Source organism: Peromyscus maniculatus, chromosome 21, assembly GCF_049852395.1.
Source record: "Peromyscus maniculatus bairdii isolate BWxNUB_F1_BW_parent chromosome 21, HU_Pman_BW_mat_3.1, whole genome shotgun sequence".
Classification (NCBI taxonomy): Eukaryota; Metazoa; Chordata; class Mammalia; order Rodentia; family Cricetidae; genus Peromyscus; species Peromyscus maniculatus.
Window position 1 is genome coordinate 60,972,949 of NC_134872.1, and position 26,140 is coordinate 60,999,088.

A 26,140-nucleotide genomic window follows, 5' to 3' on the forward strand; every position below is an offset into this window, starting at 1 on the left:
TTCTTACTTTGAGGAGTTGGTGGTCCTCAAAAGAAATCCCAAGATGAGGTCCGAAAAAATTACCATCTTCCGAAGAAATCTGGAGCTGAACCTCTGAAAATGCTACACTCTAGGTGTCTGGAGTGGGTTCATTCTCTCTGCCAGTTAATGAATTAAAAGACAGGAAAACTCTGAAGCCCAACAGGTAGCAGCAGAGAAATCTCAAACACCGCAGACAGAATCAGCAGCTGAAGAAGGCGTTTGGTGGGGATGAGGAAACACGTTCATTCCTCATCCAGACGCAGACGCAGAGAGAAAGACTCAGAAGGGAAAAATTCCCGTGAACTCTTTCTTAAGCGGCCTTTGACTTTTTAAAACATTGACTTTTTTTTTTTTTTTTTTTTTTTAAAGAAGATTATCAAAGAAAGAAGCGGGTAGAAAAGATTTTAAGATGCACTGCTCAAAACAAACCTTTCCTAATTTTGTAGCTTTTGTGGGCGGGCCCCAAAACAGCTTGACCTCACAGCTGCCATGACAGGCTTAGAGGCCCAGACACAGCTTCTGGCAGGCAACACCTGGACTTGGGGCCTGCATCTAAGAGGAAATACCTGATATTCCAAACATTCCCTATGCCCTAGGCAAATGTCAGCCAATCAGAGTCCTGAACTCTGGAAATCCCCTCACCCCAACTTCTGTTATGATTAAAACACACACACACACACACACACACACACACACACACACACACACACACACACACACACACACACACACACACACACACACACACACACACACACACACACACACACACACACACACACACACACACACACACACACCCTACCTGGGCTCTGGGTTCTCTGCTGCATTGGACAGTCTCCAAGCTCTTGAGCTTGAAAATAAAGGCTCTTTGTTTTTACAAACGGGATTCAGTCTCCATGGTGGTCTTTTGGGGGGTCCCTGCAATCTGGGTGTTACACTTTGTCTGGTAGGAGGCCTAGTGATTGCTATTTGTTCCTACCACCCTTCCATGATCAGTGAGAGAGAGAGAGAGAGCCCCATGGCAGCATTTTGTAGGCTTCTTATTTAGGATTTGTTAATTCTGAAGAACTTGTCCTTACAATTTTATTTATAAATTTCACCTTACTATTTTAATGTTAATTCTTATCGTTTTCTTTTTCTCCATCCCCACTTACTTTGTTGCTCCAATTTCATTGTCTTGTGCCCCCACTTCCCACCACCCCCCCTTTATTAAACAATTCTTGAAACTTTATAAAACTATCGTTGTGCTGGACATTAAACCCAGGGCCTTATGATGCTAGGCAAGCACTCTATAACTGAGCAACAAACCCCTGCATCTTCGAGGAAGTTTTACTCTTAACCCTGCAATGTTTTATGAATAACCATCCAAATATCCAATAAACTGTGTTTTCTAAATGATCCCTGAAGAGATTACTTATCTATATTATACAGCCAAGTGTTTATTGTCAAGGTTGAAGAGAACTGTATTTCTTTGTATAAAGTACTCCAGGAAGCCTTAGAATGTCCTTTATGTTAGTAGTGACGCATGCAATCGCTTTAGGCCACAGTCCTGTGCATGATAAAGTCTTGCAGGCTTTTGTACTACGTGTGAAAGCTCAGGTGTTAGACGGATCTTTCTTGGATTCAGCCTGGCACTTTATATAGCTTGTTATGTAACTGGTTATCTAATCTTTTAGAGTAGCCAAAAGAAAGGTTGTTAAAACAATGACCTTTCGACCTTGCTCTATTTTTCCAATAACAAACTTACAGGTTAATCGGCATATCCAAGGCTTCCTTCTCATTAACTGTTTTTAAATTCTAGGAAATGTCACTCAGTGGGTGCTGGGTGAGACTTTATTTCAGGATTGAACTCTTTCTTTTCCCCCTTCTGAGACTCGTCATTTTAAGGATATTTTCTGAGAGTGTCTTACATGAGAGCTGTATTCACATCTTTTCACACTTTGCTCTCCTCTCTCCAATTCCCCCCTCCCCAACTCTCTCTCAAATTCATGCTCTCCTTTAACCACCATTACCTATATGCATTCGTGTGCATAAATGCAACCTGCTGTGTCCAGTTAGTTGCCACGCCGTATGTGTTTAGAGTTGTTTGGGACTGGATAATTTGTAGGGAGCTCAGCCCTAGAGGAGACTGATTGTCCTTCTCTCAGCAGCTGTTAATTGCCTGGAGCTCTTTATCTAAGGGTAGGGCCTTGTAAGGTTTCTGTCTTCTACAGTGGCATGTCTCCTGGTGCTACGATTGTGTAGGCCTTACTTAAGCAACTATATTATTGAGATTTTATGGGTTCAGCTTCCCTGTCATAGAAGACACTATCTTGCTGGAGATGTCCTGGTCTTCTGGCTCTTACAATATTTCTGCTTCCTCTTGCTCAAGAGTCTCTGAGCCATAGAGATAGGAGTTGTGTTGTGAAGGTATCAGTTAGAGTTGTGCAAACCATAGTTAGTCATCCCCTGTAGTTGGACCAGTTGTGAATTTTGCGATGGTCTCTGTTACAAAAAGAAGTTTTTTTTTGTTTTTTGTTTTTTTTTAGTGAGGATTGAAAGGTACACTTACCTGTGAATATAGGGATAGTTATTTAGAAGGCAGCTAGAAATTCTACCGGTTTAGGAAAATAGGAATAGTAGGTTCTCATGTAGGTCTATGATATTACCAGCCAAGGGGAGTTAGCATCAGGAATGAATTCCCTCCTATTGAGTGCCCTTAAGTCCAATTGGGCAGCTAATGGTTACTCCTAAGATATGAATGCCACTATTGCATCCTTGGGGATATTTTGCCCTGCTATTCTTTGTTGTGGTTGGTAAGCTTTACAGCTGGGTAGGACTATTGATTGCTTTTCTTCCTTGGCATCTGGTCTAGCATATTTGGATATTATAAGAACTATTCTTCAGGGAGAAGTCTTTGAGGTAAGATCCAGCTCTATCCCTTCAAGTCCTGTGTCTGAAGAATGGTGTCTTCAACAATAGGTCCATACCTTCAAATTCTGGGAGGCAACCAAGGGAAATGGTAATAGTATGTATTATTGGGTTGAGGTGGGGGGGTTCCCTTTTTTATTATCTTAGCCAATAACTTGAAAGGAGATTTCCTATGTCTGGCATTGGGGTTTTGTTAGATAATCTATGGCTCTTGTGGGGATCATTATCACCTCAAATGACATAATTTTATTCTCTCTCTCTCTCTCTCTCTCTCTCTCTCTCTCTCTCTATATATATATATATATATATATATATATAACTTTATTCTCTCTATATATAAAATATATATTACATACTATATGTCATAATTTGAATGTAATTGGCCCCCTTAATCTCATAGGGAGTGGCACTATTAGGAGGTCTGGTTTTGCTGAAGTAGATATGGCCTTGTTGGAGGAAGTGTGTCACTGTGGGGGTGGGCTTTGAGGTTTTCTATGCTCAGGATACCACCCAGTGTTTCAGTCAAATTTCTGTTGCCTGCAAGATACAGGACTCTTAGCTACTACTCCAGCATCACATCTGCCGGCATGCTGCCATGCTCCCCACCATGATGATAATGTACTGAACCTCTGAAACTGTAAGCAAGCCACCCCACTTAAATGTTTTCTTTATAAGATTTTCTGTGGTCATGGTATCTCTTCACAGCAATAGAAACCCTAACTAAGATGGTATATGTAATATATGTGTGTGTGTGTGTGTGTGTGTGTGTGTGTGTGTGTGTGTATTACAGATTTTAAGTAAACAGGAAATATCTTTCCCCTTGAATTTTTGACATTCCTCATGTGATTTATCCCTCCTTCCTCCCCTTTCCAGTTATGTCCCCCAACCCATTTCCCCGTCATAGCTCTTCTATCTAAGCATCCCTTTCTGGAGCTCCACCCACTCCCACCCTGGTTCCTTTTTACTCTCCTGGCTTTTGCAGAGACTCCCGCTCAAATAAAGTTCACATCTAGGATCTACAGATAAGAACGACCAGGCAGCATTTTTCTTTCTGGGACCTGGGATCGTCAAAGCAGTCCTATGGAGAAATAACAATATTTTAGACATTGCCATAACAAAATTTAAACTATAGTACAGGGCTGTCGTAATAACAACAGCATGAGGCTGACACTTATACCAGACCTCAACATCAGTGGAACAAGACAGAAGACCCACAAGAGTCTGTCTGACAACAGCCACCTGACATGTGATAAAGACGGCAAAAAGACCCATGGGAGAAAAGACAGATCTTCAGTGAATGGCACAGGGACAGCTGGGTGTCCATATGTAGAAGAATGACATTAGACCTCTGTCTGTCACTCTGCAGAAAATCAACTATGAATAGACCGAAAACCTCAGTGTCTGTCACTCTGCAGAAAAGTCAATTGTGAATAGATCAAAAACCTCAATGTGAAACCTGAAATAATGCTAAAACCATCAGAATAAACAAAGGCATCACCCTACAAGATGTTTGCATTTCATTTGATTGGGTTGTTTGATTTTTTGTTGCTTAGTTTTTTTTTTTTTTTTAGTTCTTTGTATATTCTAGATATTTATCTTCTGTCAGATCCCATTTTGTAGACTTCCTCTTCACCCTATTGATTCCTTTGCTGTTCAGAATCTTTCATTTTTAAATATTTAATCTCTCTGTGTGTGTTCACGTGTGTGTGTGTGTGTGTGTGTGTGTGTGTGTGTGTGTGTGTGTGTAGGACAGAGGACAATTTACAGAGTTGCTTCTTCTCTTTCACGATTTGGATTCTGGAGCTCAAACAGAGGTCTTTGTGGGTGGCAAGCACCTTTACCCTCTGAACTATTTCCTCAGTCCTGCAAAAACTTTTTATTTCTTGGGGTACCATTTCCTTTTTTTCTCTTTTGTCTGAAAAATATTGGTTTATTTAAGTTGGGGCTGTGGTATATGAAATATCTCTTAATACACAAGAAAAGGAGTTTTAAACTAGTATATTGTGTGTATCCTCTATAAGTACATTATAGCAAACTGAATTGTTATGAAATCTCCCCAGCCCATTCTCTTTCAATGAATACATTTTTTTTTTTTCTGATACAGGGTTTCTCTGTATAGCCTTGGCTGTCTTGGAACTCACTCTGAAGGCCAGGCTGGCCTCAAACTCAGAGATCTGCCTGCCTCTGCCTCCAGAGTGCTAGGATTAAAGGCATGCACCGCCACCACCTGGCTAATGCATTATATATTTTGTATCTACATATTGCGCAGTTCAACTTCACTAAAATGCAATTACATTACAAAATAATGCATGCTATTAAATCATTTTTATTATTTTTTACCTAGTATATAACTAAACCATATTTTTCTACAAATTATATTTAGACATTTTTTCCATACTCTGTCACTGTTATCTTTAAGCATCTCCCGTTTTAAAGGTGGCCATACTGTCACAGTGCATGATGTATAATAGACTCACTGGAGACAGTTAAAACAATCCCTTTTTTCCCCCCCTCTCTCTGTTACTTTTGCCAGCACTAAGGTTCAAACAGGGCTTTGTGGGCATTCTAGGCAAGCACTCTAGCATCTCATTTCCTTCTGTTTATTAATAATACAGCACATGTTGACTCATGGTTTACATGCTCCAAAGCATGATTTCCACAGCAATTCCCCACAGTAGAAGGACACTGAACAAATGACACACAGCACTAACTGCACCCTCCTGGTCCACTGAATCTTGGTAGCTTTTGTTGACAATGGAAGGAACACGGTCAAGAGTTTGTACTTCAACAGCCGTCATCACCGCATCTTTCCCCCTTATCTTGGAAACCACACCAGGGAGCAAGCATGGCTGATGAATCCAAATGACCCTCTTCCCAAAGAGATGAGACGAAAAGAGTGAGAATTACTGCAACATGAGGGAGTTTCTTTTGTATTAGGTCAATGTGAATATTATTCAGTTTGTATTTGTGGGGATGAGGATTAAAACCAAGGAGTCCCACATGCTCATCACATGCTTCATCACTAAGCCACAATCCCAGGGAATTTGTCTGGAGGGTTCAAATGCTTTATCCTGGCCATGGAAAATGCTAAGAAGTTCTCACTGGGTTTTTGTATACTTTAAGTGAAGTAAAAAAAAATATTGAAGAAAAACTGTGAAGAACAAAAATTATTTTTATTCTTTATGGAGAGCAAACTGGAGGCATTTAGCGAAAATGAGTAAATGAATAGTTCATATCTATAAGCATATAAAGATGCCTTTCATGTCCTACAATTGTCCTCTGGGAGCTTGCTGCTCTATCTTAGGGCCAGTACTTTTCTGCTCTCTCACTATAGAGACAGCCCAGGGAGCATGACTACTTGTGGGGGGTGGGGAATCTTTCCAATAGTTCTTGTCATGGGAGGTGATGGAAACTTATTCTGAACATCCTTACGCTGCTCAGAACAGAAGGAACAGAACCATAACTCAGGGGCCTCCTAGCATCTTCTCCAGAAGGGGAGGGTGAGTGAGCACACTGAGCTTTGCTGCACTGGCAGCCGGAATTCTTTACAAAGTTCTGTCCTCTGTGTTTTGCCATGCTGCAAAGGAGAGTCAGCACAGATCCATCTTCCTTGTTTAGGGTATTTCTATCCGAAACTGGACAATTTCAACTGAGCAAGTAAAGAAAATTCTTCGTATTTTTTTTGACAAAATAAGTATATGCTTTTAAAATTCTTCCTAGCACCATTGGTAAAAAATGCCACCCCCCCCCCACCATAACAAGAAAACCTTGTGCTGATACTGTCAGTTTATGATACCAGTAGACACCACTTTCTGCCAATCTGAGAGCACTCCCTTGAGATCAGAGTCATTGTCACAGATATGATAGTTTCAGATCTTACAGAAAGGTCTTTGTTACACTTGGAGCCGATTTCTGCGCAGGGTGAGAGGTAGGGACCTAGTTTCATTTTCTTGTGTGTGTTGTATGCATGTGTCTGCTTATGTGTAGGCATGTATACGCAGGTGTGCAAGCGTATGTGTGCCTGTGGAGGCCAGAGGTCAGCGTCAGTTGTGTTCCTTGGTTGCTCTCCCATTGATTGATTGATTGACTGATTGACGAGACAGGGTCTTTCTCTGAACTTAGAGCTCAGCAATTGTAGAGTGGCTGGAAGACCAGTGAACTCCAGAGATCTTCTCTCCACCTCCTCACTTGCCCAGTGCTACATTATTAGCAAATGCCACCATGCTGAACCTTGGGGCTGGGGAACCTAAACTTAGGCCCTTGTGCTAGGGGAGCCAACTGGGCCACCTTTCCAGCTCTGCCTTCAGTTTTCTCCACATGGATACAAAGATATCCCAGCACCATTGGTTGAAAAGTCTGGTATTTATTCTAGTGTATATTTATTCATATTATTGTTAAAACAAAATAAAATACGTTTATACGTAGGTCCTTGTACTGGCTGGTTTTGCATTAACTGGACCCGAGCTAGAGTCATCAGAGAGGAAGGAGCCTCAGTTGAGGAAATGCCTCCATGAGATCCAGCTGTAAGGCATTTTCTCAATTACTGATCAATGGGGAGGGCCAGCCCACTGTGGGTGGTGCCATCCCTGGGCTTCTGGTCCTGGGTTCTATAAGAAGCAGGCTGAACAAGCCATGGGAAGCAAGCCAGTAGGCAGCTCCCCTCCATGGCCTCTGCATCAGCTCTTGCATCCATTATTCTGCCCTGTTTGAGTTCCTGTCCTGACTTCTTTCATTGATGAATAATGCTGTGGAAATCTAAGGTGAATGAACGCTTTCCTCTCACAGGTGCTTTTTGGTTATGGTGTTTCAACTCAGCAATAGAAGCCCTAACTAAGACAGTCCTCATTCTGTTCCACGGTTCTACAAATCTATTAAATCTATTTGTGTGGCAGTATCATGCTATTTATATGAATATAACTTGAAATCAGATATGGTGATATGTCCAGTGTTATTCTTTTTGCTTAGGACTGCTATGGCTATTTTTTTTTTTTTTTTTTGCTTCTACATGAATTTTAAGACTGTGTTTTGTGAAGAATGGCATTAGAATTTTGATGAGAATTGCATTGAATCTGCATATTGCTTTTGGTAGTTCCATTAGTCAGGGTTCTGTAGAGGCATAGAATCAGTTGAATATATGCATTTACAGACATGCACACAATAAATAAAGAAAAGGATTTGTTAAATTAACTTATATAATATAGTTGAAATAGTTCAACAACATCTGTCTGATATCTGAGAAGAAAAGAGCATCTATGTGTTGCTCAGTCCAGAAGGCTGGAGAGATGGCTCCAAAGTTAAGAGTACTGGCTATTCTTCCGGTGGACCCAGGTTCAATTCCCAGCACCCACCCACATGAAGTTCACAATTGTCTATAACTCCAGTTCCAGGGGATCCGACACCCTCATGCAGACATACTTGCAAGCAAAATACCATCAATGCTCATAAAATAAAAATAAATAAATTATATTTTTAAAAAAGCTGGGTGATGGTGGTGCATGCCTTTAATCCCAGCACTTAGGAGGCAGAGGCAGGCAGATGTCTGTGAGTTTGAGGCCAGCTTGGTTTACAAAGTGAGTTCCAGGACAGCCAGGACTGTTACACAGAGAAACCCTGTCTTGAAAAACCAAAATTAAAAAAACAAAACCAAACCCTGCAGGTTCATGATTGTTCTATAACGTTAGTGTTGTTACACGCACATACCCTCATTCAAGACAGTTTCTCTTGGTGTCAAAATAGCACTAGTCAGTTTCAATAATGAATGATAAACCATAATTGTTTTCATTTTTAATATCTTGGTTAGCATTTTCATTTGGTTTCCAGGTTAAACACAAATAATCAACGCTTGAGAAACATTCTCCTAGTGACAAAAATGACAATCTTTACCCCTGTGAAAATCAGAAAATCACTTCTCTTTCCCTTTAGGAAGTATGTTATTTCTCTCTTTGTGGTTAGGAAACCATAGAAACTGTGTCTGAAAACATTGCTGGAACAAGAAAACTTAACTGTTTTAAGCCTGGTGATGTGACAACCAGTGCTGAACCTGTCAGTCATCTGGAACAGGTTGATGATGTGTTTAGTGCTGAATGGATCTTGGCAACTTCTGATCAAATGACTCCCAATTAGGTTTCACAACAGCCTTGGGGTGCGAGTCCTCTGGGCCAGGACATGGGTAAATATTTACAAAGACCTGATGTACAGCTGCACTCTATTAGTTTACTAGGCCAAGTGGAAAGACATGCTCATGTCTAAAATAGGAATGCCTAATAATAATAATATCTTTGGATTTAATCTGCTAAAGTTATCTTGTGAAGACATTTTAAAGATTTTTTTAAATTGTGTGTTTGTGTATGTATCTGTGTATGGATATGTGCACATTATTCCTGTGCCCACAGAGGTCCAAAGAATCAGATTCCCTAGAGATGGAATTATAGACAGTTGTGAGCTTCCTAATGTGGGTTCAACCCACATTCAGATCTTCTGGAAGAGCAGTGTGTGCTCTTAACCACTGAGCCATCTCTAGAGCCCTTGATACATGTACAATCTTTCAAACATAGCCTTCACCCAGATCCAGAGGCATAATGCAGCCAGCATACCAGTGGGAGCTTCTTGTCCCTTGGCATGGCAGCCCCTTCCACAATCCCAATACTTTTGTCCATTATTTCTTAAATTTGCCTCCTGACTGTGCATTCCTAAGGAAGGCAGGTTACTATTTTCGCCCCTCCCCCATCTCAGTCTTCTTCTTCCTCCTTCTCCTCTGACTTTTTTTTTCATCCTTCCTTTCTTCTTCTATAATCCAGTACTGGGGATTGTACCTAGGGCTTTGCAGATGCTGGACAGATGTACAGCCACTGAACTGATCCTCAGACCTGCTCTCATTTTTCCCCCCCTGCATCAGAGGCCAAGAGTGTAAGCACAGAATGGAGAGACGACATCAATTCTAGCCCTGACTGTCATCATTGGCTGTGTGGATTCGGGTAAGTCATTTATTCTCTCTGAGGCTAAGTTCTGCTGCAGGTACATAAGGGTATTGACTGATAATTTTCAACCTGAAGTTCAAGGATTATCCGAAGTTCTTATTTTAAATGCAGATCCCTGAACCTCGTTGGACCCACCAAGCCTTGGAGTTTACATGTATATTAAGCTCTCATGCATGAAAATCATGAGGCACATGATGGCTTAAGTCCTCTTTGAGGGGGAAGTTAGGAGACAAAATTGGAAATTTTAGAACTTTCCCCCCCACACACACCTAAGTGCTATCTTATTTCAGAGTTTTATGATTTTATGAATAAAAGTAAATGTATGGGCATTCCGATTCAAGATACTAAATATCCATTGGTGACCCCTGTTAGGAGTAAGCTGTAACACAGATCTGGGGTGCCAGTTATCAACACAGCTTGAGAGTGTTTGGTGGGCAGCAACAGAATTAAAAATATTGTCCTGGTGAAACTGTACCCGCATCATTAAAAACTGTTAACACAGTTTTTAATAGCAAAAAGCAGCCAAGCTTTTTCTCCAGGATCCAGCGTTGTTAGTGTGGTAACAGCCGGCAGATAATATGTGGTGCGATATGAGGTCTTATTAGGAAAACTAAGTAGTTGTTTATACTCTCAAAACAACTTTAACACGCAGCTCATTTAATTATAATATATGCTAAATATAGCACCCAACAGATTGGAGACAGCCTGCTGCCTGGTTCATTTTTTGCTTTGATAGTATATTTCTTCTGTGTTTTTCAAACTCTTTTGTGACTACTGAGAGGGTGGGTGACCTTGGAACTCCTTACAATGTTCAATACCTTCCTAGGGAAATTATTTTTCTCTTTTTAAATTTTTAAGCTAGTATAGAAAGTAAGGGTAAACATGGCATTTTCATACATAGGTGACACAATACTTTGTTTTTATTCACCCCTGCTGCAGTTCTTACGCTCTTCTTTCCACCCAAGTAGCCCCCTGCCCTGCTACTCTCATGCCACATCTGTCCCATTCTCCCTGGCTTCAGGATATAATACAAACATCTCATTATGATAATTAGAGAATGAGCTAATTCCAGCTGACCCCTCTAACCATCTCTCACAACATCGCGCAAGTGATTGGCTTCTCCTCTGTTCATGTGGGATGATCATGTGACTCTCATGCTTGCCTTTGTGACTTTGGTTATGTATTTCTGTGGTGGTTTGAATGAGAATGGCTCCCATAGGCTTATCTGTATGAATACTTGGCTCTCAGATGGTGGAACTGCTTGGGAAGGATTAGGAGGCATGGCCTTGTTGGAGCACATATGTCAGTCATTGGGGGTGGGCTTTGAGGTTTCCAAAGACTCCTGCCATCCCCAGTGTGCCTCTCTCTGCCTCTTACTTGTGGATCAAGATGTGAGCGCCCAGCTGTCCCTTCCACCATGCCTTTGCTCCACTATCATTGACCCTTACCCTCTGAAACTATAAGCTGCTTCAATGCCAGGTGGTGGCAAGATACACATTTAATCCCAGCACTCAGGAGTCAGAAACAGGCAAATCTCTGAGTGCGAGGCCAGCCTGGTCTACAGATCAAGTTCCATGAAAGCCAGGGTTGCACAGAGAAACCCTGTCTCAAAAAACAAACAAAACAAAAAGTTGCCTTGATCATCAAGTTTTGTCACAGAAAGAGAGAAGTAACTAAGACAACAGCTCATTTCTTCCACCTTTCCTCCGAATTCTTTAGGTAATGAACTTACCATTTTTTCCTTAAGACAAAGATATTTTCTGAGCCAGGCAGTGGTGGCTCAAGCCTTTAATTCCAGCACTTGGGACAGGAGGCAGAGGCAGGTGGATCTCTGTGAGTTCGAGGCCAGCCTGGTCTACAGAGCAAGATCCAGGACAGGCTCCAAAGCTACACAGAGAGAGGACTGATTCACATCAATCAGACTCAAGGCATCACTGTCAATGTAACTGACCCAGAATATTAATACACAGTGAAAATTTAACCATCAAGTGAATTTTAAAGTTTGTGATTATCAGCATAGTGACTAATTTTTAATAGTAAAGTCTCCAAGGGAAGCTAATTATATGCAAATTATTAATTGAGCAAGGGGACTAAACTGGTTTGCCTCAATGGTGATTGCCACCGACATAAAAGCCCGATGTATGCTTCTGTACCATCGAGTAAATGAATCCACTTTACCTTTACCTTTTCATGAAGATGGATATGTTTAAAAGCAACAGGACATAGATTTATCTTTTTATTAGGAGAAAATCTGCTTTGTAGACCATTTTTGTATCTACACTAGTTAGTGTATTCCAGATAAAAAGAACTAATAGGACATAAGGTTCCTGTGTGTTCGTGCTTGTCTGCTGCCACAGTCACATGATCACTGAAAAGCTTAGCAGGCTGAGAAGCAGAGAAGAGCCTCAATTTTAGATTACAGACTGGAAACAAAGTTTCTTCTAGTGGACTGTTCAGTCTGTTCTCAGAAGATCTTCAACTAATAAGTTGAGACTTAGCATCCCTGTAGAAGATAACCTGCTGGACTCTAAGCCTTAAGTCATTATAACTTAAAAATAAATACCCTCCAAGAAACCTATAGATTGATGTTGGATTGAGTACTGGGTATTGCATTATAGTGCTTTACTAATAAGTTAGTCATCCAAGTTCCTCCCTCATGATTAGTCTGGCTCTTCCATTCACTGAGACCTACTGAAAAATATTCGTCACTTGTGCAGCTGAATGTTGCTGCGAGTTTGTGTTGAGTACTGTTGGTTGCTTTTATTTTATTTTATTTTATTTTATTTTATTTTCAGAATCAGCACATACAGGAACTATTGACTAAACCTCCTTATCACTCATGAACTTTTTCCTTTCATAACTTAATCCTTTATCACCTGTAAGTTGTTATAGTTTCCATAGTAATTAATTTTTTTAAATTTATTGTGTATATAGAGGAGGGCACCAGATCTCATTACAGATGGTTGTGAGCCACCATGTGGTTGCTGGGAATTGATCTCAGGACCTCTGGAAGAGCAGTCAGTGCTCTTAACTTCTGAGCCATCTCTCCAGCCCCCAGTAATTAATTTTTTAACTTGCAGGATCTTATGTGCTGATTTTGCTGTAGATTAACTTTCAAAAGACTTTTAAAACCCCCTACAGAAACTCTTTTATTTAGAAGAACTTTCACAAGTGTCCCACCAACAAATATTAGGAATTTAAAGCAATACAATTGATTTGAATGCAATTCAAGAATTGGCATTTATTCTCTTCTATTAATTTCTGTCTAAGTTTCCAATAATATACAGTTAATTTCAACTCATTGTTATTCTTCAATATCACTTTTATTTGAGCATGTATTGGTTGATTCTTAAACGCTGGTGTTGTAGCTTGATTCATAAATGCTGTTGTTGTAGCTTAGCAGAAGCCAAGGTCATGCGTTCAGTTCTCATGTAGTTCGATTGATTCCACTTGCCTCGGGGCCGGCAGCACCACTTCTAACTGTCTCTTGCCATTGTGCAAATGGATGTTATTGGACCCACGAGGCAGACTCTAAAAGAATGGATGGATGTGTACACATCTGTAGTTATTAATGGAAAATCAATCAGAAGTCCATCCACTCTATTAGCCATCACTAGGAATGTATACGAAAGCACACTAAAAAAAACCAGAGTGCTTGCTTTTTAAATTGACGTCTTTAATTATTTATTTGTGTTTTACCTTTAAAGACAGAAGAAATGAGAATTCTGTAGGAAATTTTCTTTATATCTTTCCTCATAAGTAATCTGAAGATTTTTCTAACAATTCATGTGTTTTTTCAGAATGAGTGGCCTTTTATTTTCTCACAAGGGGGTCACAAATTTTGCCTCTGGTTCTCTGCTTGTCCGGCTTGACAGATAACCACATCCTCTCATTTGGTGCCGACTGTGTCTCAGACATGATGACAAAGGCCAGATTTGACCGTATTGGGCACCTGGTCTCCAAGGGTGCTTTCAGCTCTGGCAAAGTCGACTTGTCAAAAATCAATGGTACTTTTTAAAAAAAATCTCAGCTACATTGTCTACATGTTTCAGTGTGATTCAGTTCAAGGACATTTCAATGACCCTGTGTAGGCTGAGAATGGGAATTTTGTCATGAAAGGAAAGTCCAACTCCATCTTCCAGGAGCAAGGTCCCATCAATATCAAGTAGGGTGATACTGGTGCTGTATACACTGAGGGGTCCATTGGGGTTTTCCTCACCATGGAGAAATCTAGAGATCACTTGAAGATATGACAGCCATCTTTGCCCCTTCTGCGGATGTCTCCGTGTTTTTGAAGTGTGGAAAAAACACAATAACTTCTTCCAGATCATCTGTAATGTCTTTAGTACCACTAGCCACATAGCTCCTCTGGCCAAGGTCACTCATGGTGACAAATTAGGCACTGTGAAAAGAATTCATGACCACAATCTATGATACCATTGTCACCCTAGAGACTGTAGATAGGCCCCTCCTGGAAACATAGCACAGTAGCTAACAGGTTACCAAAAAAAATTATCCAGGTACTCACTGGTGTTGCTAAGGCTGTGGGCCAGGCCATTTTTGAGCTGAATGGAAAGCTCAGTGGCTTGGCCTTTTGTGTGCCCATCCCTAGTGCATCAGTGGTTGCTCTGCCTTGCTATCAGGGAGAAAGGTGATAAACATCATGACATCAAGAGGTATTGAGGCAGGCTTTAGAGGGGTACTAAAGAACATCTTGGGTGTCCACTGCTGACCAGGCTGCCTCCTGCGACTTTGAGAGTAGCATCCACTCTTTCACATTTAATGTGGGAGCTTGAATTGCCCCCAATGACCACTTTGTCAATTTTTATTTCCTGATACGGCAATGAGTTTGGCTTACCTCATAGCCCACATGGCCTCCCAAGAATAAGACCACCTTGGGCTGGTGGCCCCAGCAAGAACACTGGAAGAGAGACCCTCATGCTGGAGAGTCTTTTGTTCCAGCCCAATCTCCCAATATACTGAGACTCCTCTCCTCTTCAGTTTCTATTTCAGACTCTGTGGAGAGGAGGAAGGACTTGAGTCCTAATAGTCATGGACCATGAGTACGTTCTGTTGCCCTCAGTACACACGCCATTTCTCCCGCTGGAATACCGTTCACTAGGTTTCTGTAGGGTACATGGAAACAAATATAATCTTATCTTGTACTTTTAGAACACTTTAGATTAGGTCATGATTTGGAAAGCTTTTTGAGAGACTTGGCACATACACCAATGACTTTCTCATTCTTTTTCCTCCTTATCTTACCTTTAAAAATGTTTGAAAGTGTGATTAGCGTTCAGAAAAATTGTTGGGAAAATTTTTGGTGTGGCATTAGAAATTTCTGTTAGTGAGGAATAGCTTAAGGGTTAGGGTTAGACAGGATTGGGGTTAAGGTTAGGGCTAAGGTTAGGACTAGAGTTGGAGTGGAATAATTAAGGAATGACAAGATGGAAAATATTTAACGATTGATTTTTTAAATTAAAATTATGTGTATATCTTTGTTCGTACGTGCCTATATGACTCTCTGTCTCTGTCTCTGTCTGTCTGTCTCTCTCCCTCTCTCCCTCTCCTTCTCTCTCTCTCTCTCTCTCTCTCTCTCTCTCTCTCTCTCTCTCTCTCTCTCTCTCTCTCTGTGTGTGTGTGTGTGTGTCCATGAATGCAACGCCTGTGAAGATCAGAAGAAGGCAGGTCCCTGGAGCTGGAATTACAGGTGGTGTGAGCCCTCTGATGAGGGTCCTAGGATCCAGGTGCTAGGAACTGAACTTGTCTTCCAGAAGAACAACACTCACTTTTAACCATGGAGCCATCTCTTTAGCCCTGAAACAGTTTTTTGGTATTTCAATTTTAGGCTGTGGTTTAACAGGCCACCTGTCATTTGTTGTTTCATGCTTGTTCACAGATAGTTTATTTCATCTGAGGCACCCCTGACCTCACGTCTTCCAACAAGAATCCCATATCATTATGTTTGTCAGCTTACCCTCTCTGCAAAGACATCTGACAAAGACATCCTTTCAGGTTTCTATCAAAGTCGGAGGGCAAGTTTAGAGTAGTTCTTTTTTTTTTAATTCTGAGAAATTGAGCTCCAAAGAAATCTACTACTGTCTAATTATTATAGTTTTCCCACATGGCATCACTTAGGTAACTCTTATGCCTCCTCATCTTAATGAACGGCTGATATAAGGACCTTGCAAAAGCACTATGCCAGAACTTAGTAGTATGAATTTGCTAAGTCTTAAGCCATTCTTTCCATACTTCATAAACTGGCTAACTGTATACATCATATCCTTGTTCTTTCCACGTTATTGTACTTTTAAGTTTTATTAATAGTATTCTAAATAATTAAGCATGTTTAGTTATGTCTTAGTCTACTTCTGTTTCTATAACTAAATATGATAGACTGGGTAATTTATCCCATAATCCTAGAGGCTGGGAAGTCCCAGAGCATGGCACTGGGTGAGGGCCATTTTCTTGCATCATAACATGGAGGAGGGTATTTCATGATGGCACAGAGCAAGGAAGACAGAAAAAACTGGATCTTATAACAAAGCCACTCCCAGGATAACTCATTAAGCCATGAATGGCTTAGTCCATTCCTGAGGGATTTGCCCTAATGATGAAATCACTTCCCAAAGGTCTGAGCTCTCAAATACCATTGACTTTGATAATTAAGTTTTTTGACGCATGAATTGGGGAATACTTTCAAACCATAGCAATTGTGTAACTTATTCATGAATATAGTCTTGCTGTTTAAAAAAACCACCCGCTTTAAATGAAGCCCAAGCTCTCTTCTGACCACTTCCATCCTCTAGTAGCTTTTCAAGAAGCAAACAGCTTCTAGTAATGTGTATTTTTACAGCCCTTTCTTTGTGCATCTGTATGGATATCTATATCTATATATACAGATATATAAATATAGCATACACATATTGCTATAGAATGTGTGAATATGCAGTTTAACATGCACTGTAGTACCCTTATTTATATTTTACATGTTTTCTCACTCAGAATATCTATTAACTGAATTTTGCTTTGTTCAGTTAAATTTCTCTGTGGACTTGGTCATGCTCCAGATTCCATCTTATTTAGCAGGGTCTGACTCATTAGCCCCTCATGTCTCCCTTTTATTTTGGACTCACAGTATAACACAGGGTGTTAACACACTTAGAACCTTCATTTACTTCTTGTCAATGAACATATTCTAATCTCAGCCAGGAAATTAGTCCTGAGTCAAATAAAATTGGCCAGGGAAATTTTCTTTTCTTATAACTTTCATTCTCAGTTTGGTGACCATCCTTAGAGTTCCAAGTATCAAAGGACACCATCTAGCTTTTTTTTTTGGAAACATAAGTTGTAATATTTTTCCTTTTATTAGTTCTTTATTTTAAAAAGATGTATTTATTATTTTTATTTATGTGTATTCCTGGTCCTCTGAAAGAACAGTAAGCCCTCTTAGCTACTGAGAACTCTCCCCAGGCCCTTTCTTCCTTTTCTCAAAGTTGCAGAGGGCTGACAGGAAAATAGAGGAGAAAACTGAAGACTTTGGGTTCAATGCTAGTTTCTTGTATATGACACCCAAAGAAAAAGTTATAAAACAAAGAGTGGCAAATAAAGCTATATTTTAAAATACTTATTTTACTTACACACACACACACACACACACACACACACACACACACACATTGAGACAGGGTCTCACTATATAGCCTTAGCTTGTTTGGAACTTGCTATATAGACCTGGCTGGCCTTGACCTCATAGAGACTTACCGGTTCTGCCTCCCAAGTGCTGGATTGATGGCATGTACCACCACACCTAGCTAATTAATATATTTTTGTGTGTGAGTATATGTGTGTGTGTGTGTGTGTGTGTGTGTGTGTGTGTGTGTGTGTGTGTACACTTGGCATTAATGTATGTGCACATGTGTGCCTGGGTGTATGCACTTATGCACTTGTGGAGGCCAGAAAAGGGTATCAGATCCCTCAGAGTTAGAGTCATGGGCGTTTGTAGTACCCCCAGCTTGTTACATGGGTGCTGGGATCTGAACTCTGGTCCTCATGACTGCACAATAAGTGTTCTTAACTACCGACCAAGTCACCTTTCCTGCCCCCAGAAACAAAACAAAATACTCTTTTGGTGTGTGGCTGCAAAGTATGCCACTAGGAAGTGAAAAGATAGCCAGGCATGGTGGCATGTGCCTTTACCCTTAGCACTTGGAAGGCAGAGGCAGGTCGAACTCTGAGTTCATGGCCAGCTTGGTCTGAAAGAGAGTTCCAGGACAAAGGGGCTACACAGAGAAACAAAAACAATCAACAAACAAAAAGAAATGAAAAGATATGCCATGGAACAAGAAAGACATTTGCAAATTATGTAGTCGTCAGAGGCATATAAAACTATATGGAGGACTTCATAATAAAAAGACAATTCAATAGTAAGTGAGCAAAGGCTTCAAATAGGCATTCATTCATAGAAAACAGACAAACAGTCTATATGAAAAGATGATTAACATCATCAGAAGTTAGGGTATGCAGATTAAAGGCTTAGTGTCATATTGTCATGCACCAGTCATCAACAGGTATGTATTAAGAGAAACTTGTTATTAGCTAATTTTGTTGTGCAAACATCAGTGTGTTTATATAAACACAGATAGTCAAGGACAGCCACCCCACATGGCTTCTTGATGCAATCGAGGGACTCAGGAAATGAGACGGGCTGCTGTTGTTATTATACAGCACATAGTTTGTTTTTCAGTAACTTAAATAGAAGGAATATACTCTGTACTAATATTGATAGTAGCGCATACTGAACACATAAACCAGTGACATCATCGTTTGTTGTCATTATCAGGTATCATGTACTGTGTGTGGTTGTATATGCTCTAGTTTCACAGGACGGGGAGTGCAGTGGGTTCCCTCACATGAGTAATCCTGCAAGCATGTGTGTAATGCATTGCCCCAAGCTGTTAAAATGGTTAAAGCACCACTAGAGGACAGAGAGTTTTCAGCTTCGTTATAATTTTATGGTGCTACCAATGCATGGTGGTGTCTATTGTTAGCCTAAATGCTGTTCTGCAGTGTGTGGCTATATTTTACACCATGTAGGTTGGCTGTAAGAAACAAACACACATTGAATGCAGTGGAACACTTAATCCTAGCACTAAGGGGTTGGTTAGTTGCTGGTTGACCTGTGAGTTCAAGGCCATCTTGGTCTACATAGTGAATTCGAGGCCAGCTAGCACTACACAGTAAGATCCTTTCTCAAAACAAACAAATAAAAAACCAATCAATCAACCACCACCACCCCCAACACCAGAAACAAACAAACCACACTCTACCCCAGAAAATGGCTGTTAGAAGCAGAAAGTAGGTTTGTATACCACGCTGGTGGAATTATGGCATGGTAGAGTGCCTATCAAGACTGGTTTGGTAGTTCCTTAAAACCTAAGTATAGAGTTATCAAGAATCCATGGGGATTCTACTAGTAGGCACATATTCCAATATTGGAAACAGAGGCCTAAATAGATAACTGAATGCTAATGTTCATGCCAGTAATATTCAAAAAAGCAAAAAGGTGGAAACAACCTAAATGTCCATCAACTGTTGGATGCATTAAAAAAGGCATAGTGGAATGTTTTCAGCTGTGAAAAGGAGTGAGGTTGTCACATGCAGCATAGGCAAACCTTGAAAACAGGCTAAGTGAATGGAGCCAGTCACAAAAGACCATGCATTGTACAGTTTTACTTATGTGAGATCTCCGTAATAAAAAAAACCCCATAGATACACAAAGTAGGTGAATGGTTGTCGTGAAGTGTGTGTGTGCAGGGATAGGTATTGAAAGCAAAGGAATACAGGCTTTTTTTAAGGGGTTAGAAATGCTTCAAAATGAAAGGTGGTCACGGTCTTACAACCTGCTCTATGTATGAAATCTTGGAATTGTGCAGTTTCAATGGTTGAATATACAGGTGAGTTTTTTCCTCAATAAAACTGTTACTAAAATGGCAGTGAAAATTAGTATGGTGATTTATAATTAATTAACTAAATTTAGAGACATTTTAATTGTTTAATAGTTGTTTTTTTGTTTTTTTGAGACAGGGTTTCTCCCTGTAGTTTTAGTGCCTGTCCTGGATCTGGCTCTGTAGACCAGGCTGGCTTCGAACTCACAGAGATCCGCCTGGCTCTGCCTCCCGAGTGCTTGGATTAAAGGTGTGTACCACCTGTGCCCTCATATATTTTCTTTCTATCTTTTTTCTTTTTTCTGGAGAGAAGACTATTCCTTTAATATCAAATAATGACATGCTCAACAACCCAGGGAAGAGGTGGTGAGTGGTGAGGGAAGATGATTGGGTTGAGCTTCCTCCCTCTAACCAGCCACAGCCTGAACAGCAGATCCCCAACAGCTTCAGTCTTTCAGTAAAGAGGAAGGGGAGGGGCCAGAAACCAAGGCTTGGAACTTAAAGAGAGGATAGCAAACTGGGAGAGACCTCATAGTGGAGGGGTGTTGAGGGCGGAGGAGCCATAGCGAAGTTCTTCGGCAGTGAACTTGCCCTTGGTACTGTGCAGAATGGAGTCTTTTTCTGAGTCATAGACATGCTACTTGGAGGGGATCTACAGATCCGCTGGGAACAGAGTGCTTGTGGGTACCAAGGGCATGTAGAAACCCTCTCTGTGATGTACAGGTTGATGAGAATGATGCCAGTGTCATCCCGGTTTAGAAACTGCCTGAAAATGTTTTCAATCTCATTGATGGTGGTATCTTTCTCATCAACAGGAAACTAGGGTGGCTGTTCTTAGGTTCTTGTTAAACTCCCTTATGATGCCTAGCAGGAAGCCAGTCACTGGGTCCCTTCCATTGTCTCCAGTTATTGAGATTAGCTTACCCCTGCCTGCCACTCTGTAGGCCACACAGAGTGCTCCCTAAGCACCTCGTCCACATGTTTTCAATTTATATCTAACTAACTCGTAACTGTGTGCTCCCAAGAGTTGCCTGTGTATGTAATTTATACGTCTGTATATAGAATTCGAAAGGGTACCACAGGTTAGTTTTTATAGTTCTTCTCATTACTATTCTGTTGTAATATTTATTACAGTAAAAATAGATAAATTTAACAGAAAACACTGTATTTTTACCACTACTTTTCTTCCTTATCCCCATACATGCTAATTTATAAAATTCTACTATCCTAAATTTTCATGTGGGAAAGCTAAATCTGATATAAGGAAAATACTTTATTAATTCTTCTTTTTTTCTTTGATTCAAGGCATTATAAATTTTTTGATGTCCACTACACACACAGGATTTTGTGTCTTATTTAACATTACTTTTTAAATTTTTTCTTTTATGTTTTAATTACAATAAAATTGCATTTTATTTCTCCCTCTCTTTCCTCCCTTCAAACGCTCCTATATACTCTCCTTGCTCATTTTCAAATTCATGGTCTCTTTGTTCATTAATTGTTGTTACATGCATACATGTATATTTATGTTCATATGTATTCCTACATACATAAACACAACTTGCTCAATCTATATAATGTTACCTGCACGTATGTTTTTCAGGGCTGACTATTTGGTATGGGATAACCAGTCAGTGTGCCCTTCCCTGGGGATGGGCACCCCCAGCCTTCCTTAGTTGCCTGTAGTTCTTTGTGTGTGATGGAGGAGGCCTCCTGAGCTTTAAGATTTAACGTACTTTTAGGTGGATGAGTATCCAAGTCAATGCCATCTAGTGGTAACACTGGAGAATTCCTGGTTCCCTACGGAGAGTTAGTGTACAGATGTCTAAGAAATGTTAAGAATCATCAATAAGTTAATGATTAAACTTTATGTTTATTCTTGAATTCAGGCACAGAACTATGTGCTTAAATAAAATTTTTATGAATTTCTCAGTCATTTATTTTTTTTATGTTGGCTGCCCGAAATACAGGGAAAAAATGGGGGAATGCAAGACACATTGACTTATTACTAGTTCCAAACAGCTTATAATTGTGACAGTTGATTTTTAAAAAATAGTCATATTTCTAATATAGACAGGAGACAACTCAAGAATCGGGTAATTTTTTTCAGTAATAATAACAATATTCAATTTTAAGATATGTATATACAAACATATAAAATGGTGGTTATAGTCACTGTTTTTTTGGTTGTTTGTTTTTTTGAGTATAGCTTTGTTGCCTGTCCTAGAACTTGCTCTGTAGACCAGGCTGGCCTCGAACTCACAGAGATCCCACTGACTCTGCCTCCCAAATGATGGATTTAAAGGCATGCACAAGCACCATCCCTACCCAGCTACAGTCACTGTTTTAAATTAAACTTTAACGAATTGGAGTTTTGAATAGTGATGGGTCTCTGTACCATGTTCTTGTTTATATGATTGATGAAATTCTGTCTGTCACATTCAAAGTCAAGAATAGCCTGTCTCCTTTCTTAGGATATGTAAAGTCCAATGTTATTAATGTCTTCATCTACTGGCAACATTCTAATGATGCTATTTTAAAATTGTGTTATAAGTAAGAATGTTATATTTCATAACAAGCTACACGTACTTCAGAATAATCTGCTTCGATAAAATTGGCAACATAAAATTGATCCAATCAGCTGGTTTAATTCAGTGACAGAAAAAATGCTTTATTAAAATTAGAAAACTAATATAATTTACAGTTTCTCCTTCTCCTCCTTTAGGTCACACCAACATAGATAATGGAAGGAACAGATCACTGTGTCGTGTGAAAGCTTGTGTTCCTCAGACGCACCAGCTCCTGGGACATCTGGGTTCTTGTCTTTGGGCTTCCTCTATGTTTTGTATGGCAAGCATGATGGGAAATTCCCTGATCCTTTTGACCCCAGCTTCAGACCTTCACTTACATCCTCCTATGTACTTTCTGTTGGCATATTAATAGACTAAAAGGATATTAAAAAAAGTCATGAAAGTCCATTTTTATTCTAACATTAAAGCTAAACTAAAGGCTAACGGATCTATAAAAAAGTGATGAGCACCATTTAATATTGAGGAACGACGAACTTTAAAATAAAAGTGAAATATCCTTCCAAAAAAAAAGTGGAAAATGTCCAAGGTCAATTTAAAGTGTAAAATAAGATACAGTTGTTTAAAAGAGAGAGATGAAGGGATTTTTTTTATTGTGGACTCATTTTAGCTCACTTCTCAGTAAAAGTACATTTATGTTTAGAAAAGTCATGTTAGAGATGTAGGTAACCTCTTCAGTGATAACTCAGGTAAGAATTTTAATAAACCAACCCCAGATATACTCAGTTGCTGAATTTATATTCAAATGAACCAAAATGTTATTACTATGGATGAGTTTAGAACGCGTAAGCTCAAAAATTAACCCTGAATAGATCATGTGGTTGGTAAGTGATGGTGAAGTTTTCTGTCCCTGTAGAAAACAGACTGATGGCCGTGTGTGTTATAAGCCGTCTGGTTGTTTATTGTTAAGTAGGGCTGTATGGTGGTGACGATGGAGGGTGAACACAGGATCAAATTCTACCATGTTTACCAAAGAAAGTCAACAAGTTTGTTGTTGGGGCAACGGCATTCTGAAGGAAAAGATCTGGGTTTTGTTGTTGTTGTTTTGTTTCCTTAGCAAATTTCAACTCACCATCATATGATCTAGGGTGGAGGCTACTATAGAAAACTCTTTGCCAATGTCCATACCTATATATACATATATGTCTACTTTCACTATTATCTCAGTTTGTATGCATAGTTTCCTGTTCTTTAGATGTGACTAAATACAATTTTTCCAGTTTTGATGAATCTCCATCAGTGTATGGACATGTACATGGAAAATAATAGTTTGCCCTTCTTAGGCCAGCATACATGATTTACCCCATAGAAGTTTGAGTCGCATGATCTAGTCAGTTGAATACCAGGGTCAGATAAGGCAGGAGCGATGTACATGCACAGGTCTTGGAAAGAAAAACAGAACAAATTAGGACTTCCATGGAAGTGAGATGCTACAACTTGCAATGTGAATAGACAGCTTCCATCGAGACTTGAGAGTTTGTAAGGGTATGGTTTTCCATAAGAATTAATCAGAACAGAAAAGGATGCAGATTTCCTGAGTTGTCTCTTTGAATCTGTTCATTGTTCGTGAGATAAAGAAGAGATTCATAACAATTCTCAAGTGTTGAGTCAGAAGTTATGAAGAAAATTTAGGGTAGCACGTTATTTCTGGAGCCAAACCAAAGTGCTCAGCACGAAGAGGTATCCACATTTCAAAGAAACTCTCAGGCTAGAAGAGGAAGACCCAAGTCATGGGTTTTGAGCAAGACTTATGACCAGGCTGCTATGGTAGTTACAGACTGATAACAGAAGGGGGCAGCAGAGAGCTGCCAGTGTGGATGGTAGAGAAAGGTCAAATTAGAAGATAAAAATGGAGAGGAGAGGCTGGCAGGAGAGTCAGAAAGTCTCCCAGTGAGGGTTATGAAGACTCAGAGAGGCTAATTAAGTGGCTATGACCTTCAGGAGGCATAACTAGAGTTTCTAGTCCTAGGATGCTTGTCCTAAAAGATCATCCAAACAACTATTAGTGGGGCTGGGCAGTGAATGGCAGTGAATGGCCCAGGTCCTAAGAGAGACACCAGGCTTTCCTTTTTCTCCCCCTAACTTTTGTACATATTCAACTAAATGAAGGGTACAATATTCTTAGCTACACGCGTCTTGATGAGCAAGCCTTTGCCTTTCCACTGGTTGTATGTGAACAGAGTTTCTACATAGTCTTTCAGGATTGTCGATCTGTAAGAGTCACATCTGTTGTTGATTTCTGTGTGACTGCTTGTGGACTTCCATTTGATATCATATAGATTCAGAAGAACTGGATGATTTAAATACTCTGAATGAAAGTTTCCTGTTGCTTCTGGCCAACGCTTTTGTCACACTTGTTCCTAGAAGTGTGGTGGGCAATAGCATAGACAACCCATGCTAGTTGGCCAGTCTGTGAGCACCTGGGATCTGCCTGTCTGCTGGGGTCACAGGTGCACATCGGTACCTCCTCATTTGCACAGGTTCTGAATGTCCAAACCCAGGTCGTCCTGTTTACACAGCAAACATTTGACTTTATCCATTGAGATGTCTCTCTGGTTCCAGCTCTTTGACTCCATCTCACATATTTTTTGTTTTGTTTTTTGAGACAGCTCACCATGTTGGGCCTGGAACTCACTAGGACAGAGATGTACCTGATTCTGCCTTCTAAGTGTTGGAATTAAAAGTGTACACCACCATGCCTGGCTTTGACTTCATCTCTTGAACGCTGGTCATTGAATTTTGATTTTACCTAATAGATATATGTTTATAATTACTTTTAGGGCTTCAAGGAGAATTTTGAAAACTGGACCTTGTCACCAACAAAAAATGTGCATCATTTGAAAGATTGCACAGAATTTTAGTGCCTTTTAAAATGGTCTTGAAGCCTCTTAGGAATACATGTACGTAACCTATGTACATGATGGGGAGGCACCGAAGGTTTTAAAGACTTTTAACTTGGAGCTAACTTTATATAACAACACAACACATGTTATATATGTTATATAACAGTTATAATGAAGCTCATATCTGAAACCATTATAATGAAGATAATACCTGAAAGGGCCATTATCATAGCCTGTGATGGGAAGTCTGGAGAGCTACAAGATCTAACAGTAGGGTTATGAGAAATTTAAATAGAGTGTGATACAGTATGAATAAAGAAGAGGGCAGATATAAACAAACTTTAAAGAAAGAACAGACAGGCTTAATTAGTTATCAAATGCACGGGGAACCAACTGACTGTTATTCAGTGTTCTTAAAGCAACACTTGAAGATGCTAAAGTCTAGCCAATTGATGGGTCCACTGACACCAGATCACCGCCTCTTTCTAAAGACCGATACTATTGTATATAAAGTAAATTGGTATTTGTAAGTCTCTATATTGATTAAAATTTCAAGAACAGTAAACTTGCGTGTCTACACATCTTCTAATTTGGTAATTACGGTTTAAAAATTTAGTGAGAGAGTGAAAAGAGACAGGAGGGAAGGGATATTATAACTTACCAAAATTTAGGAGCTGGTACATTTCTGCGTATTCTCTCCATCCATTTTCTATTTCTTTAATGCAAAGCAGAGAGAGAACACAGTGTTCTGTAAGTTATATCTTGCCAATGATTTCTCAGATTCTTTAGATTTTTCCCCCCTTCCATTTGATGGCTCAGCTCAAACAAATCACCTTTCTGTAAAACCTGTG

The 26,140-nt window shown here is 39.9% G+C and overlaps 1 long non-coding RNA gene and 1 pseudogene across 1 annotated transcript in view; one reads left to right on the forward strand and one right to left on the reverse strand.

Annotated features, from left to right (window-relative positions):
• The window catches only part of LOC143269973 (uncharacterized), a 34,629-nt gene extending 9,489 nt beyond the window's left edge, over positions 1-25,140 (forward strand). The window contains exons 3-4 of the long non-coding RNA XR_013046788.1: positions 9,830-9,908; positions 22,584-25,140. This is a non-coding gene — a long non-coding RNA (uncharacterized LOC143269973). The remainder of the gene's footprint in view (positions 1-9,829; positions 9,909-22,583) is intronic.
• LOC102906300 (V-type proton ATPase subunit F pseudogene) lies at positions 20,388-21,627 on the reverse strand (annotated as a pseudogene).
• Positions 25,141-26,140: the final 1,000 nt, after the last annotated feature.